This window comes from Pipistrellus kuhlii, unplaced genomic scaffold (genome assembly GCF_014108245.1).
Source record: "Pipistrellus kuhlii isolate mPipKuh1 unplaced genomic scaffold, mPipKuh1.p scaffold_m20_p_13, whole genome shotgun sequence".
Lineage (NCBI taxonomy): Eukaryota > Metazoa > Chordata > Mammalia > Chiroptera > Vespertilionidae > Pipistrellus > Pipistrellus kuhlii.
In genome coordinates, this window is record NW_023425438.1 from 10,411,014 (window position 1) to 10,425,354 (window position 14,341).

A 14,341-nucleotide genomic window follows, 5' to 3' on the forward strand; every position below is an offset into this window, starting at 1 on the left:
GAGTATCTGAGGCCAAAAAGGCTTTGCCTGCCCAAACAAGGAATCATATAGGCCCTATATGATTATAGGGGATAAGGAACCAAAAGTAATGTTTTTACTAATCATCATTTACATTAACTAAGTGCTCACCCTGTGCAAGGGCCTGGGCTAAGTTCTCAGTAAGCACTGTTGCATTGACCTTCATGGCAGCTCCGTGAGACAGGCCATATTATCTACAGCAGCACACCGATGAGAACGGGGGTGGGAACAGTGGTGGGCCAGGTGTAGGCAAAAGGAATGACTTGTCTAGAGAGAACTTCAATGCAATAATAAAACCAACTCGAAATCAGTCTGCTTTGTATTAGCTCCATTCTCACCCTCCTCCATGCCAAGGCAGATGGCTCCCACACACTCCCTTCCATCGATGAATAAACAGCAGGCTAATGGGCCAGGTGGGACTGCTAATGCTGGTATCAGTGTGGGGGAGGGACTGGGGGAGCAAACGAGGCTAAAGGTCAAGAGACAGGCTAGGAAACTACTCAAAAATTTAGGAGACAGCAGTAATTGGGATGGGGAAGAGGTCATATTCAAGAGGTTTTTTAAAAATTTTTAATTAAAAAAATTTTTTTTAATATATCATATTGATTTTTTTTTACGGAGAGGAAGGGAGAGAGATAGAGAGCTAGAAACGTCGATGAGAGAGAAACATCAACCAGCTGCCTCCTCCACACCCCCCACTGGGGATGTGCCCGCAACTCAAGTACATGCCCTTAACCGGAATCGAACCTGGGACCCTTCAGTCCGCAGACTGACGCTCTACCACTGAGCCAAACCGGTTTCAGCAAGAGGTTGTTTTTTTTTTGTTTTGTTTTTATGGCATAGAAATGACTGATCTTGGTGAGCAATAATAGAGAGGAAATGAGGATAAGTCGGAGTCTCAGATAATGCTGAATTTTCTACTATAAGGGAGATGGTTGGAGACACTCTTCCACCAATGAGGGAAGTCAGGAGGGGAACAGATTTAGCATTTAAAGATGATGTGTTCAGCTTGAAACATGTGTGGTGGAAGTGCCTGTGGGAACTCCAAGGGGAGGAGTAGACTTGGTGAAGCTGCAGGGGTTTGGGCAGGAATTATCAGAGATGGGTGCTAGCTAGAATCCCCTAGTTACAGCTCAGATCTCCTGCTTCCTCCGGGAACCCCAGAGCTGATCACCTCCTTCTGAGCTCTCTGCACCTCTGGGTAAGAAACCACTTGGAGCCCTAGCTGGTTTGGCTCAGTGGACGGAGCATCAGCCTGTGGACTGAAGGGCCCAAATTCGATTCCAGTCAAGAACACACACTCAGTAGGAAGTGAGCAGGAGGCAGCTGATCAATGATTCTCTTTCTCCCTTCTATCTCTTTCTCCCTTCCTCTAGGAAATCAATAAAAATAATTTAAAAAAGAAACCACTTGGATTAATAGCTTACCCTTGGTGTTTATGTTAGATTTGGTATACAAGCATAAGAAATAATATTAAAAATATTTAATAATTCACATGGATGGGAATAGAACAAACACAACAGATACCTACCTTTCCAGTGGAACAGGGCTTAAGGCCCCAGCTGAGTTGGGTGTAGAAGTACAAAAGAGAGTGAAAACATATTGCAATGCATAAAACCAACAAAAGAGCTTCTAAAATTATAATAAATGCCTATACATTCATAAGAAAAAAAACATTCCAACAAAAAATTTTGGCAAAGACAAAAACAATACTTGTATAAAAGATGCGACATGGATGTCCTATAAACATAAGAAAAGATATTAAACCTCATTACTAGTGACTGGAACTGGGAGGTATGGGTCAGTCTGGAGGGAAAGTCCAGGATGGCCAAGGTACCAGAAGGAAAGAAAGGGGTTCCACTGGAGAAATGTTTCAATATTTTAGTAACCAGTAAGCCATGATATTGTACACCAATGAACATCAGCCCTGAATAGCTAATTTATTGAGTGCCCATTGACACATCTACAGATCCTTTAGAGTTGGAAATATATATATATTTTAAAAAAGGAGCCAAGTAATTGGCAGCATTTCTGTATACGAGCAATAAGAATTAGATAATTTTTAAATAATATTTTTTATTTTTCAATAATAGTTGACATACAATATTATATTAATTTTAGGTGTACAACCCAGTGATTAGACATGTATATCACCTACTGTAATCACCATGATAAATCTAGTACCCATCTGACACCATATATAATTATTACAACCTTGTTGACTATATCCCCTATGTAGTATTTTATATCCCCATGACTATTCTGTAACTACCAGTTTGTACTTCTTAATTTCTTCATCTTTTTCACTCATTCTCCAAGCCCCTCCCATCTGGCACACCGTCAAAATGCTCTGTCTGCTTGATTGTTTATTTTGTTTTTTAGATTTCACATATAAATGAAATCAAATGGTATTCTCTGTCTTATTTCACTAAGCACAAAGCCTTCTAGATCCGTTCATGTAGTTGCAGATGACAACATTTCACTATTTTATTTTGATGGCTGGATTATATTCCATTATATATATGCACCACTTCTTTATCCATTTATGAACACTGCTTTTATATCTTGGTTATTGTAAGTAATGCTGCAATAAATATATGGATGTATATGTCTTTTTGACTTAGTGTTTTGAGTTTCTTCAGATAAATACACAGAAGTGGAATTGCTGGGTCCTTTTTTGTCTCTTGTTACAGCCTTTGTTTTAAAGCCTACTTTGTCTGCTCTAAGTATTGCTACTCAGCTTCCTCCCCCCCCCCCCATTTCCATTTTTATGAAATATCTTTTTTCATTCCCATGTGTATCTTTCAATCTGAAGCGAGTCTCTTGTAGACAGCATATGTATGGATCTTGTTTTGTTATCCATTCCACCTCCATATGTCTTTTGGTTCAGCATTTAAACCATTTGCACTTAAAGTAATTATTGATAGATATGTATTCCACATACGAGTGAGATCATGTTCTTAAAAAAAAACAGGTGCCTATACGTGTATATGAGGATTTCTGGTACCAAGAATTAACCAATCAGATGCAATCTTATTATGTGATGTGACAAATAAAATCCAAGTCTATTACATGACATTTATGATTCAAGACAGGACATTCACACAGGACAAATTGTTGTGTTGACGGCTGTCTTTTTTTTTTTTTTAATTTGACAATTTAAGGGAAAAGTGATCAGTGTCCCTGACTAAATAGTCAGGTAGTGCATGTTTTAAAAATTCTTGTGGCACAGCAGTTGAAAATTACTTCCTTTACAGGATGAGACAGAATTCAGATGTTAAAAAGACATGAGATTTAATATACAGCAAACTCAATGTGAGTTAACACTGAGATGTAGTTGCCCAAAATAATGATGAGGTGCCAGCTGCATGAAGACAGCATAGGAAATGACGGCTATCAATGCTGGCTGAGAGCTTGTTATACAAGAGGCATTACGCTGGGTGTTCTCACATAGATTACTCATTTCATTTTCACCTCGACAGTGCAGAGTGCCATTATTCTCCCAGATAAAGAAACCAAAACTTAGTAGCAAAAATGAGGCAGAGCGGGGGATGGACCACCATTTTTATGAAATGTAAGGTCTTGTACTGATTCATATACCCTAGATATGGCTTGATGTGGCAGAGGACAACAGTCACTACATGGTGTTATGAATAATAAATGGAACTAAAATCTTCAAAGTTATAATATATTCAAAGGGCTGTCACATGGAAGGGCAAAAACTACGGATATGGAATGAGCCAAAAGCAACCCATCTATTACTCACGCACCCTATATCTACTGTGACATTATCCATGCACAAGATTTCAATTACCATCCTCTGGTCCATAATCTTAAACATTCCTGTCTCTGTGCTATCATTATAAAATAATCATTATTATTCTTTTAACAAAATGAGTATTGCGTGCTCATTATGTACCATCCACTGGACTAAATGTTTTGTATTCATTACAACGTAGATAGTTGAACTCTCCCACTAATCTTGCTATGTTACTAAAGTAACTATGATTCCTATGTTGTAGATATTAAGAAATGAGGGCCTTCAAGGTAGTACATGAATGACTCAAGACTTTCCAACACATACATGGTGAAGTTGGGTTCAAACCCCATGTTTATCTGGCTCCAAAGGTAAGCTCTTTCTAGAACACAAATGCAACCAATTCCAGAAAGGTCCCATCAAGGCAAAACCCACCATTCATGTGGGAAGCCAGATACAAGGTCCTTTTGGTGACTAATGCTTTTAGAGCTGCTATTTCATTCCCAAGACCCTAGATCCAAAAGCCTGTCAGAACGTATGCTTTCAGTTAAATGGATATTCAATCTCTTATGTTTTGAAAGGCACACAGCCCTTCCACAGAACTGTAGCAGGAAAGCATGTTTCAGCATGAATCTGTCATGTTCCTGTTGAAAGCTTTAGCCCACACAACTTCTCCATGAAAGCCTATTGTTATTTGGATATAGAGAAGTGCCTTATGTGAGGAGAATGCAAGGTGAGGCTGGCTGATAGATGTGATTGTTATTGTGAGGGATTCCTTTGATTGCGACCCTGGCAGAGATATCACATTAAATGGTTTTGCATGAGTCAACTCAGGAATGGGAGTTACTACTGAGTCAGCACCCAAACTGGGATGCTGATGACTTAGGACGCTATTTAGATCCTTGCTTGATCTTTGGGGTATCAGGCACCATGGCTTTCTTATTTTTGCACCCCTGGGATTAGTTGTGGTTTAGTTACCACCAGAACTTCTTTCCTTTCCCCCGCCCCCCCTTTTTTATTGGGACTTCTTTCCTAACAGAAAAATTGCCATGGCCTCTTGGAAGGAAACATGGAAACTATGCTGTTCTTCCCAGCAGTCACTTTTCCCTGTCATGAGTATCCTAATGGCAAACTTTCTGCCAAGAAAGACAGGTCAGGTCACAAGGTAAACAAACCAACAAAAACGCCAAGCAGACAGATAAATAGAGATAGAACTGGAAGACACTCAGGGGGAAATGATGTCAGGGACAAAGGAAGGGTCAGGAAGAGGAATGGTGACAAATACATTTTGGAATTGCATATTGATTTGAACAAGTTTAATAGTGCCAAGAACGCAATTAAGGATAGAGGCTAAAAACAAGAGATGAACACTATGAGACTCTGAAAGAAAAAAAAGTCTAGACACCATGTTTATCTGTCAGGAACCAGACTAGGAACTAAGAAAGAAAGAAAGAAAGAAAGAAAGAAAGAAAGAAAGAAAGAAAGAAAGAAAGAGAGAGAGAGAGAGAGAGAGAGAGAGAGAGAGAGAGAGAGAGAGAGAGAGAGAGAGAGAAAGAAAGAAAGAAAGAAAGAAAGAAAGAAAGAAAGAAAGAAAGAAAGAAAGAAAGAAAGAAAGATGCATACTGTAGACCTTTTTTGGTTTGTTTTTTCACTTTGGACAGTCTTTGTGTGAGGGAATAGTCCATAACTTCATAATTATGTGACGTCTGGGCATACCCAGAAGGTTCATTGTGCCAGAAGGATTTCCCCCACCCCAACCCCAGGGCTTATTGTTAATAAATGAAGTTCTATGCTTCCAGGTCCATATTTTGTAATTGAATCAATGACACTTGACAATTAAACTATTATTAATTTTCATATATGCAGTGATCAGATACTTTCCAATGATCATGGGAGAAAAGAGGTTAAAAAAGAGGGTGGTGCTGAAACCGGTTTGGCTCAGTGGATAAAGCATCGGCCTGCGGACTGAAAGGTCCCAGGTTCGATTCCGGTCCAGGGCACATACCTTGGTTGAGGGCATACCCCCAGTGGGGGGTGTGCAGGAGGCAGCTGGTTGATGTTTCTCTCTTATCAATGTTTCTAACTCTCTATCCCTCTCATTTCCTCTCTGTGTAAAATCAATAAAATACATTTAAAAAAAAAAAGGGGGGTGGTGGTGGTGAGAGTGCCAGATTAATGGACATTTCATGAGCCTGCTAGAGAAATACCAAAATGTACCACTCCCCTAACTGACATGTTATGCACCTGTGAGGTGTCCCAGGGATTGCCCCAGCAAGACTCCAAGTGCTGTGCAAACCTGCTCTCCTGGCCAAGACCAGAGAAGACAATAACCAGGAGGGAGGATGATGGAGGAAGCCCTGCTCTGCTTCCATTCAACTTTCTCCAACCAAGATTTAGTGAGCAAGTCTGGGGAAATACCCAGGACCCAATTTACCATGTATGTGTTGGAACCCAACTTCACCATGTATGTGTTGGAAAGTCTTGAGTCATTCATGTACCTCGAAGGCCCTCATTTTTGAGGGTTAATGAGCCATTGAAGTCTGTTTCAATGTTTGCTCTTTACTTGTTTGGTTTGCTATGACCAAGCAATTCCCTTGCATCCTAACACCACTATGGGCTCCTTGTCTAGGACCCCTGTTCCTATGAGGCTGAGATCAGCCCTACCTCTGCCACTTTTCCAGGAATCCAGAAATGTGGTTTTGGACCCTCTCTGATGCTGCCTGCAGGCCCGTGTATTTCTGCATTTTTCACATTCACCCAGACCTCTGTGTCCTGAGGCTTGCCCTGCATTCGAGATTGGTGTGGCTTTCAGTGAATCCCTGAGCCCTTCTCAGATATAACGTACTGTGTGAATATGAGTTCACTTGGGTTACAAGTTAGAAATAAATATCCTTGAATTCTAATTCTGATAAGAGGAAAATATACTCCTGTGTGTGTGTGTGTGGGGGGGGGGGGGAAATAGTTTCTCTGTTTATAGTTCCAAACTTCATAGTGAATTTCTTTACTTTTTAAAAAATATTTTTATTGATTTCAGAGAGTAAGGGAGAGGGAGAGAGAGAGAGAAACATCAATGATGAGTGAGAACTATTGATTAGCTGCCTCTTGCATGCCCCTTTCTGGGGATTGAACCCACAACCCAGGTATGTGCCCTTGACAGGGTCAAACCTGGAACCTTCAGTCCTCAGGCCGATGCTCTATCCACTGAGCCAAACCATCTAGGGCCATAGTGAATTTCTTAAAGATTATTTTTCTCATGATACTCTGAAAATATTTTGAATGTGAAGAAATTAATAACTTAGGTCTTAGAATTTACTTTGGAACCTTGGAAGCGACTCATATTATGAGCTAGCCCACAAAGCCTCTTTTTATTATCTTGGTTTGAGGATCAATTTTTAATGCTTGAAAGTTATATATGGAAACACCAAGTTTTTTTCTTTCATTCAGCTGAACTTGGTATTATTCTTTCTCCCATTCACAAATCAAATCCCTTCTCTTTACCTTGTTGGATCCTAGTTTTGAAAACATACAGTCAACTGAATAAAAATCAAATAGGGACAAAACATCAGCGAAGAGTAGAACGTGCCAATGGATTTTTATGAAGCTTTGGTGCTGCCATAGCCACCAGGACTGCACTTCCCTACCTATTGAGTGGCCAGAGGTATCCCTTGCCAGAGCTATAATATCTCATGATTTTCTTGTTTAGTCTTGTATCTGCAAAACATGGAATCAATGCATGAAGTATTCAGAGCTTACCCACAGTATTTCAGTAGTTTTCCCCACTTACAGTCGGGTTGGACACATCACAGTTTTAGTTGATTTTTATCGTGAGTCTAATGAAATAACACAGAGAAATTGTGAGCGTAAATGGACACTTGTGAGCAGTTACTACTTAATATACTTGGCACCTAAAATATTTCTCAACTGGACTTTTTCACTTATTGTTTCACTGCCTGAAATGTCAATAATGGGGGATTCATTTGGGTGAGTCTTATTTTAGAAGGTGCTCATGCCTATGCTAAGGTTAGGGATTTGTGAGCAAATCACACATTCTTGATTTTCAGTGCCCCGATGAATGAGAATTGTGTTTGGAGGAAAAGAAAGGAGATATTTAGTGAGTGACCTAGGTTTGTGAGGAGGGCAGAGTTAAAATATACCAGGAAGTGGAACACTTGACCCCAAAGAGGGTCAAGAAGCCAGAGACAAACTTTACCTTCAAATGTTTGCTCAAGGCAGGTCCCAGAGTCATAGAATGTCATAACAGAAAGCTGAAGATGACTAACTCTTTTTTTTTGTTAAGACATTACTGGCACAAGCTCTGTTTGGCTATTATTCTAAGGAAATCATTAGATTTACATGATGCCATCATAAAGCCCCAGGGCTTCCCTCCCTTCCAGAGAACACACAGTGGGAAGGAACCAAAGCTCTGGAGGCTGGAACTCAGACTCTTGGCCAAGCCCTTGTGCATAGAAGGATCATATATATATAAGGGTGGTCTGCGGCAGTGTGCTTTTGACTGCATTGGGACTAGAGCCTGTCCAGTTGCTTAAAGAAGCAAGATCACCTGTGCAGGTAAATTTCTTTAGTTCTGAGGGTGTGTCCAATGCAACCCAAAGCCCCCAGGGGCCTCTGCAGAATCTGGGTTCAGGAGGTGAAAGAAAAGTAGTCACTGTTCCTGGTTTGAACTTTGCAGGTCACAATATTGCTGAAAAAAGTCCCGGAGTCTGTAGAGGAGACTTTTGTTCTTGGCTTTGCTATTGTTTACCAATGTGATCTGAAGAAATAGACTTCAGGCCTTTTGGCTCAGTCTTCTCAGTACATAAGGGAGGGTGTTGGTGGTGATGGCCTAAGTGATCCCTGAGGTCCCATCAACTCTGATTTCTATTAAATGGTCATTTGGTGGAGTTACTGATAATGCCAGGTATTGTGATTTCCTAGAACTCAGACCCTGCCAGGAGTCTTCTGAGCCTCCTCAATTTTGGAAGGGGTCTGGAGGTAGCCTGGGCCTTATAGGATCCTAATATTCCAGGAGAAAGGTTGCTCTTTGAGTGTTAATGGGCAGTGACGCTGGTTTGACTTCCTTTGCGAAATCCAATGTGAAGATGACAATGATGAGACGTTGAGAGCGAAATGGTCCCTCACATAATACTTATCATTGTGGGGTAGTGACTGGAGGGACCCTTGTTTAGATGAGAAAGCTAGAAATCACCCTGGTTTGAGCAGTTTGCCTGCCTCTGGGTAACTGAAACCAATAATTGAAGCTCCAGATGACTCTGGAGGAAGCAGTCTGCTCATCTTAGAACAAGTCTTCTCCTGGAGAAAGAGGGAGTCATTACTTGTGTAGGTGAGATTCAGGCTAGATATGTATTTAACATTTCTGTTCCAGGAAAGTCAAATAGTCAGATATAGAACTCAGACTGGAACTGTATTCTTAGTTGAGCTAGTGGATGGACCTAGGTTTTGGGGTCTGGGGAGAGATCTCCCAGAATCAACAGGGTGAGAGTATCTTTGACTTTCTAGTCTACTCTAGAAAAGTCTAGAAATGATTCTTGGATGGGTTGAGAACCAGTCATTCAATAGAGTGTGCACATGGCCATGAAAAAAAGAGGGCTCTCTTTAGAGTGAGAGTCCAGCTATTGATCTGTGACTCTTAAAGGCAGAAACTGTACCCCTCCCCTCTAGGGCAGCACCTGGCCCATGGGGAGCACTCAACAAAGCCTTGTTCAAACGAGCTGGATCTACCAGTTTCCTTCTAAACCTCTCTTCTGACCATCAAAACAATCAATAGAGAGTAATAGAATTGATTTAACTGTTGGTGGTATAATTGGTTTTGTGACAAATCTCTCCACCCCAAGGGTCATCCTGACCTGATTTCTAACACATGGTTTTGCTTTTCTTTGAAAATTATGTAAAGAGAATCATAGCGTAGCGTTTCTGTGTCTAGACTTTTTCACTCAGTACTGTTTGTGAATTCCATCCATATTTTAGCATGAAGTTCTTGTTTGTTCAGTCTTGATGCTGTAGAGTATTCTATTGTGTGACTGTACCCCAATATAATCCATGTTCATGGGCTGTGGGTAGTTTTCAGTTTGGATCTACTTTGAATAATGCTATTATAAATATTCTTATACATGTCTTTTGGTACATAAACTTCAGCATTTCTACTGGGTAATACCCAGCAATGAAATTATTGTGTCATGGGGTCTGGGGAGATCTCCCAGAATCAACAGATATATATATATATATATATATATATATATATAGATAGATAGATAGATAGATAGATAGATAGATATAGATATAGATATAGATATAGATATATATATAGATACACACACACACACACACACACACACACACACACATATATATATCAGATGTATATCTAGATCTCATTGTAGATATATATGCTTAGCTTTAGTATTAATATTTACTACCAAATAGTTTTCCTAAAAGATGTTTTTGATTGACTTACCTTTTGAAAAGCCTTGCCTGGGTTTCTAATTGCATAGGTTGATATTCTGGAGTAGCATAAATCATAGCCTAAGATGCAAGGCCATCCATTCAAGTCCTGGACTGAGCTTTGGGAGGAAGAGGGGGGTCAGTGAGGTGGTGCACTGTTACATTGCACCTTCTCTCTACTTCACACACTTGAACAAAGGGCAAGTGCTAAGTCATAACTGATTCAGGATTGTTCTTTCATAGCAGCTCGGTTCTGTCTCTCTGACAGTCACACAAACTCAGAGGCCCTTAGAATGCCTTTTTTGAGATGCAAACATCTGTATATCAGTGAGATACCTTGGCTGTGAGGAGAAGAGAAAGTGGGCTGGAGAGCTAGAGAAGGCTCTGGGGAAGAGGGGAAACTTGAACTGAACTCTAAAGGATGGAGCAAGAAATGTCTTGTTTGTGTGCAGGTAAAAGGGACCTCAGGTTACAGGTGTAGGTTGTTTATAAAGAAAGGGGCCAGACCACTGAGACCCTAAGCATTTGGGTTTGAGGCCATGAGCTGTGGGATCTGAGGGGAGTGATGTGACAGGGCCACTCAGATGGTAAATTCAGGAACAGGAGGAAAACTCCCTCAGTCTGACTAGTAATGCAGCTCAATGTCTGACCCTTTAAGATACAAATACTCCTAAAAAACAAGAGGGATGAATTTACATTTGTTTTAAAACTCTTTCTATTCAAATGTGTTTTGAAATGTTTAGAAAGGAGAAAAATCAAAAGGTTGGTCCTTTGAAAGTGTGGAAGGTGATAGAGAAATAAAGGTAGGAAATGACCTATTTCTAGGGTGCTGGTGTCTCCTGGGTGGGGTCGAATGTAAGACAGAAGCAGACTTGAGGGGAACAGGAGGAGAAGCAGACTGGAGGAGCCGGTAGGAGAGAAAAGAAGAGGATATGCCTAAGAGATGCCCAGGGCTCTCCTTGGTCTTGCTGAGCTGGCCACGAGCCCACTGGGCCTGCGCAGAGCTCTTCCCTGTACAGAAGGGCACTGGATACAGTGGCCACCAAGTTCCTTCTAGCCTGATCCGAGGTTTACCTGCAAGGAGCGACACCAGGTCTGGCTTCCACACAAGGCCAAGTGAATGCGCCTAAGCTCGAGGCAAGCTGTCTCCACTACGTGGCAGCTCAAGGTGCACACAGGCTCTGCGAGTGTCAAAGTGTATGCATGCGCTTCTATAGAGATTTGTGGCTGCGCAGTGTCTCATGGAGTCAGATGGAAGATGGGGCAGTTGAGAGTGGGTAGGGTAAAGTGACCAGACGTCCCGCTTTTGGTGGAATGGTCCCAATTTTTAACAATTTGTCCCGCATCCCACGGCATTTTAAAACAGTTCCGATTTTTGGAAAGATTCAAGACTCCCCCAGCCAAGGTTTTATATCCAAATATGCATGCAGTCAGCCCAGAGGAACCCCCACCATCACCCGCCAAGGCAGGGGGCTCCTGCCTCTTCCCTTATAGTCCACTCCCAAGGAGCATGTTCTCTTTGGAGACTCTCTCCCTGAAGGCTGACCTTGATTTTACTTTTTTCCTTGGACCCCACAGAACTTCCTCTCCTAGAAAGGAGCCCCAAAACAAGTGCAGATCAGAAAGGGGGACGGGATGTTAAGGAGGCCTCTGAGCACAAGCCTCAATCTAAATCAGTGCTCAGGGACATAATCAGAATAGAGAGCTGCCAAATAGTGGACATCTTTTATCTCATTTCAGCTTCGTGTCAGGATCGGCAGGCAGGCAGGCTTTATCATTCTTCACATTTCACAAATGACAAAACACCCATCTATTTATTTGCTCAGTCAGCCAGTCAGCAAACATTTATCAAGCATCTGTTTAATTCATGATACAGTGCCGGGCTCTGAGAATTTGGGGAGGAAAAATCAACGAAAAATAGTCTTGCCTTTGATAGCTCATAGTCAGGCAATATTCTTCATTGTTTCCTGAAAGGCAAACGTCTGTTCTAACAAATGAGGATCAGTGCTTTGGGTCTTCTGTTAAAAATGAAATCAAATGTAGACAAATATTTAAATAGTAAAAATGTTCAAGGTCCTTTTAAACCATTAATTTGACAAAATCATTTCCTCTTTTATGAACCGGTCATGGTTTGTACTTAGAGATGGGGAGGGGGAGGGGATTTCTATTCATAATCTTCATAATCGGCAGCCACAAAACCACTGAAATTCTTCCCAGGAAGGTCTGCTGTCATCACATCTAAAACATGAATGAGAGACTGTAGTAGGGAGAAAAAGCAGCCCATAATACCTTCAAGGCTATTTGTGACACAAAAGTAACATGTGAATGTGAAGCATCTATAAAAAAAAAAAAATCAGTGAATCAATTAGAGATAAAATTCTGTTGCAATAAAATAAGTTCTTAATGACGGCTGCAGTTAACCCCATTTTATTTTGTGCTTTCCTGCTTGGAGCTTACCTCTCTGCCTAGCACCGTGTGACAGCCATCTACCTGAGTTAGAGAGTGCTCTTAGCAAACTTGTCTGCAAAGGGCCAGCCAGTAAATAGTTAGGCTTATGGGCAAATGACCTCTGATGCATCTACCCAACTCTGCTGCTGTGTATTGCAAAAGCAGCCATAGGTAGTACATGAACAGGTAACTATAGTCACGGTTCAATAACATTTTACTTACAAAATCCAGGGGTGGACCAGCTTTGGCCCAGGACCATAGTTTGCCAGTCCTGCTGTAAAGTTTTTGCAAATCACTTCACATAGTTATCTCTTTTGAGTTCTGAGAGTAGACACAGTATGTTACAGATAAAGAAACCAGCTTAGAGAGGGTAAAGGACCTGCTTACAGCCACATAGGTAAGAGGTGGCAAACCTGACCATCTCCTGGGCTTTCCAGTTCTAACTCTAGCATTCCATGCCCACCGAGCACCATCTATTACACAGAAGACGTGCAATCCGTAACCGAGATAAATCAGGCAGAGCCAATGGTTAGTCTTGCTCTTTTGTTCCAACTGCCAAGAAGGTGAAATTGATCACGTTTTCTATCCGATGCTTTTTATCATGCAGACAGAGCCATTGCGCTAGGAGTCTAGTTTTCTATTTCAATTTCACCTCAGACAACTTAGTGGTGTGTGGCAAGATACCAGAATTCTCTGGAAATCAGCCATCCCTAGGAAAATACTCCATGTTCATAGCACCTGTGAGCAGGGACATGGTTCTTATGTCTTTTGTTTCCTTTCCACACTCTATCCTTATTAGATGCACCAAGGGCCGGATGTATATGTCTAGCATGGACAGTATCTACCACGTAGTAGGTGCTCAGTAAATATCTGAATGAACCGAACATCAGGGCAAGGATTCAGACATGGAACAGACTCGGGTATCTTACCAGCTGGTTAGCACTCAAAGGCCTCCTCTGGATCATGAGTACCAGGGATACCCTCTTTTCTTTCTTTTTAAAAAAAATATATTTTATTGATTTTTTTTTTTTACAGAGAGCAAGGGAGAGGGATAGAGAGCTAGAAACATCGATGAGAGAGAAACATTGACCAGCTGCCTCCTGCACACCCCCACCGGGGATGTGCCCGCAACCAATGCACAAATGCACATGCCCCCCACCGGAATCGAACCTGGGACCCCTCAGTCCACAGACCGATGCTCTATCCACTGAGTCAAACTGGTTTGGGCAGGGATACCCTCTTTTCTCACCACCACAAAGCTCTCCCTAGCACCTAACACTGTACACAAGACAATCATAGCCAATACAGAAAAAGTGAAGATTCAGTCTCTGCCCTTCTCTTTGCTAGGGGCAAATGGATCCTGATGTGAATAACATGCCCGAGGAGTCTTCACACCCTCAGGGGTGGGGTGGGGGGGCAAGGAAAGAACTCTTAGGCACAGGCAGCATGCCTTTAGGCGACACACTCTAATATCTTGTGCCCCAGTTAGCTTTCCCCTATTCATTTGCATAGTCTTATTTTTATGGGCCTGCTCCACGCAGTTCACATATAACAGTTCAAATGAATTCCCAAATATGACCAAGAGCCATCTGGTCCTTTGCAGAGAGCTGTGGCAATTTGGGAGTGAACCAATTTCACCCCCAGCTTTTAACAAACATA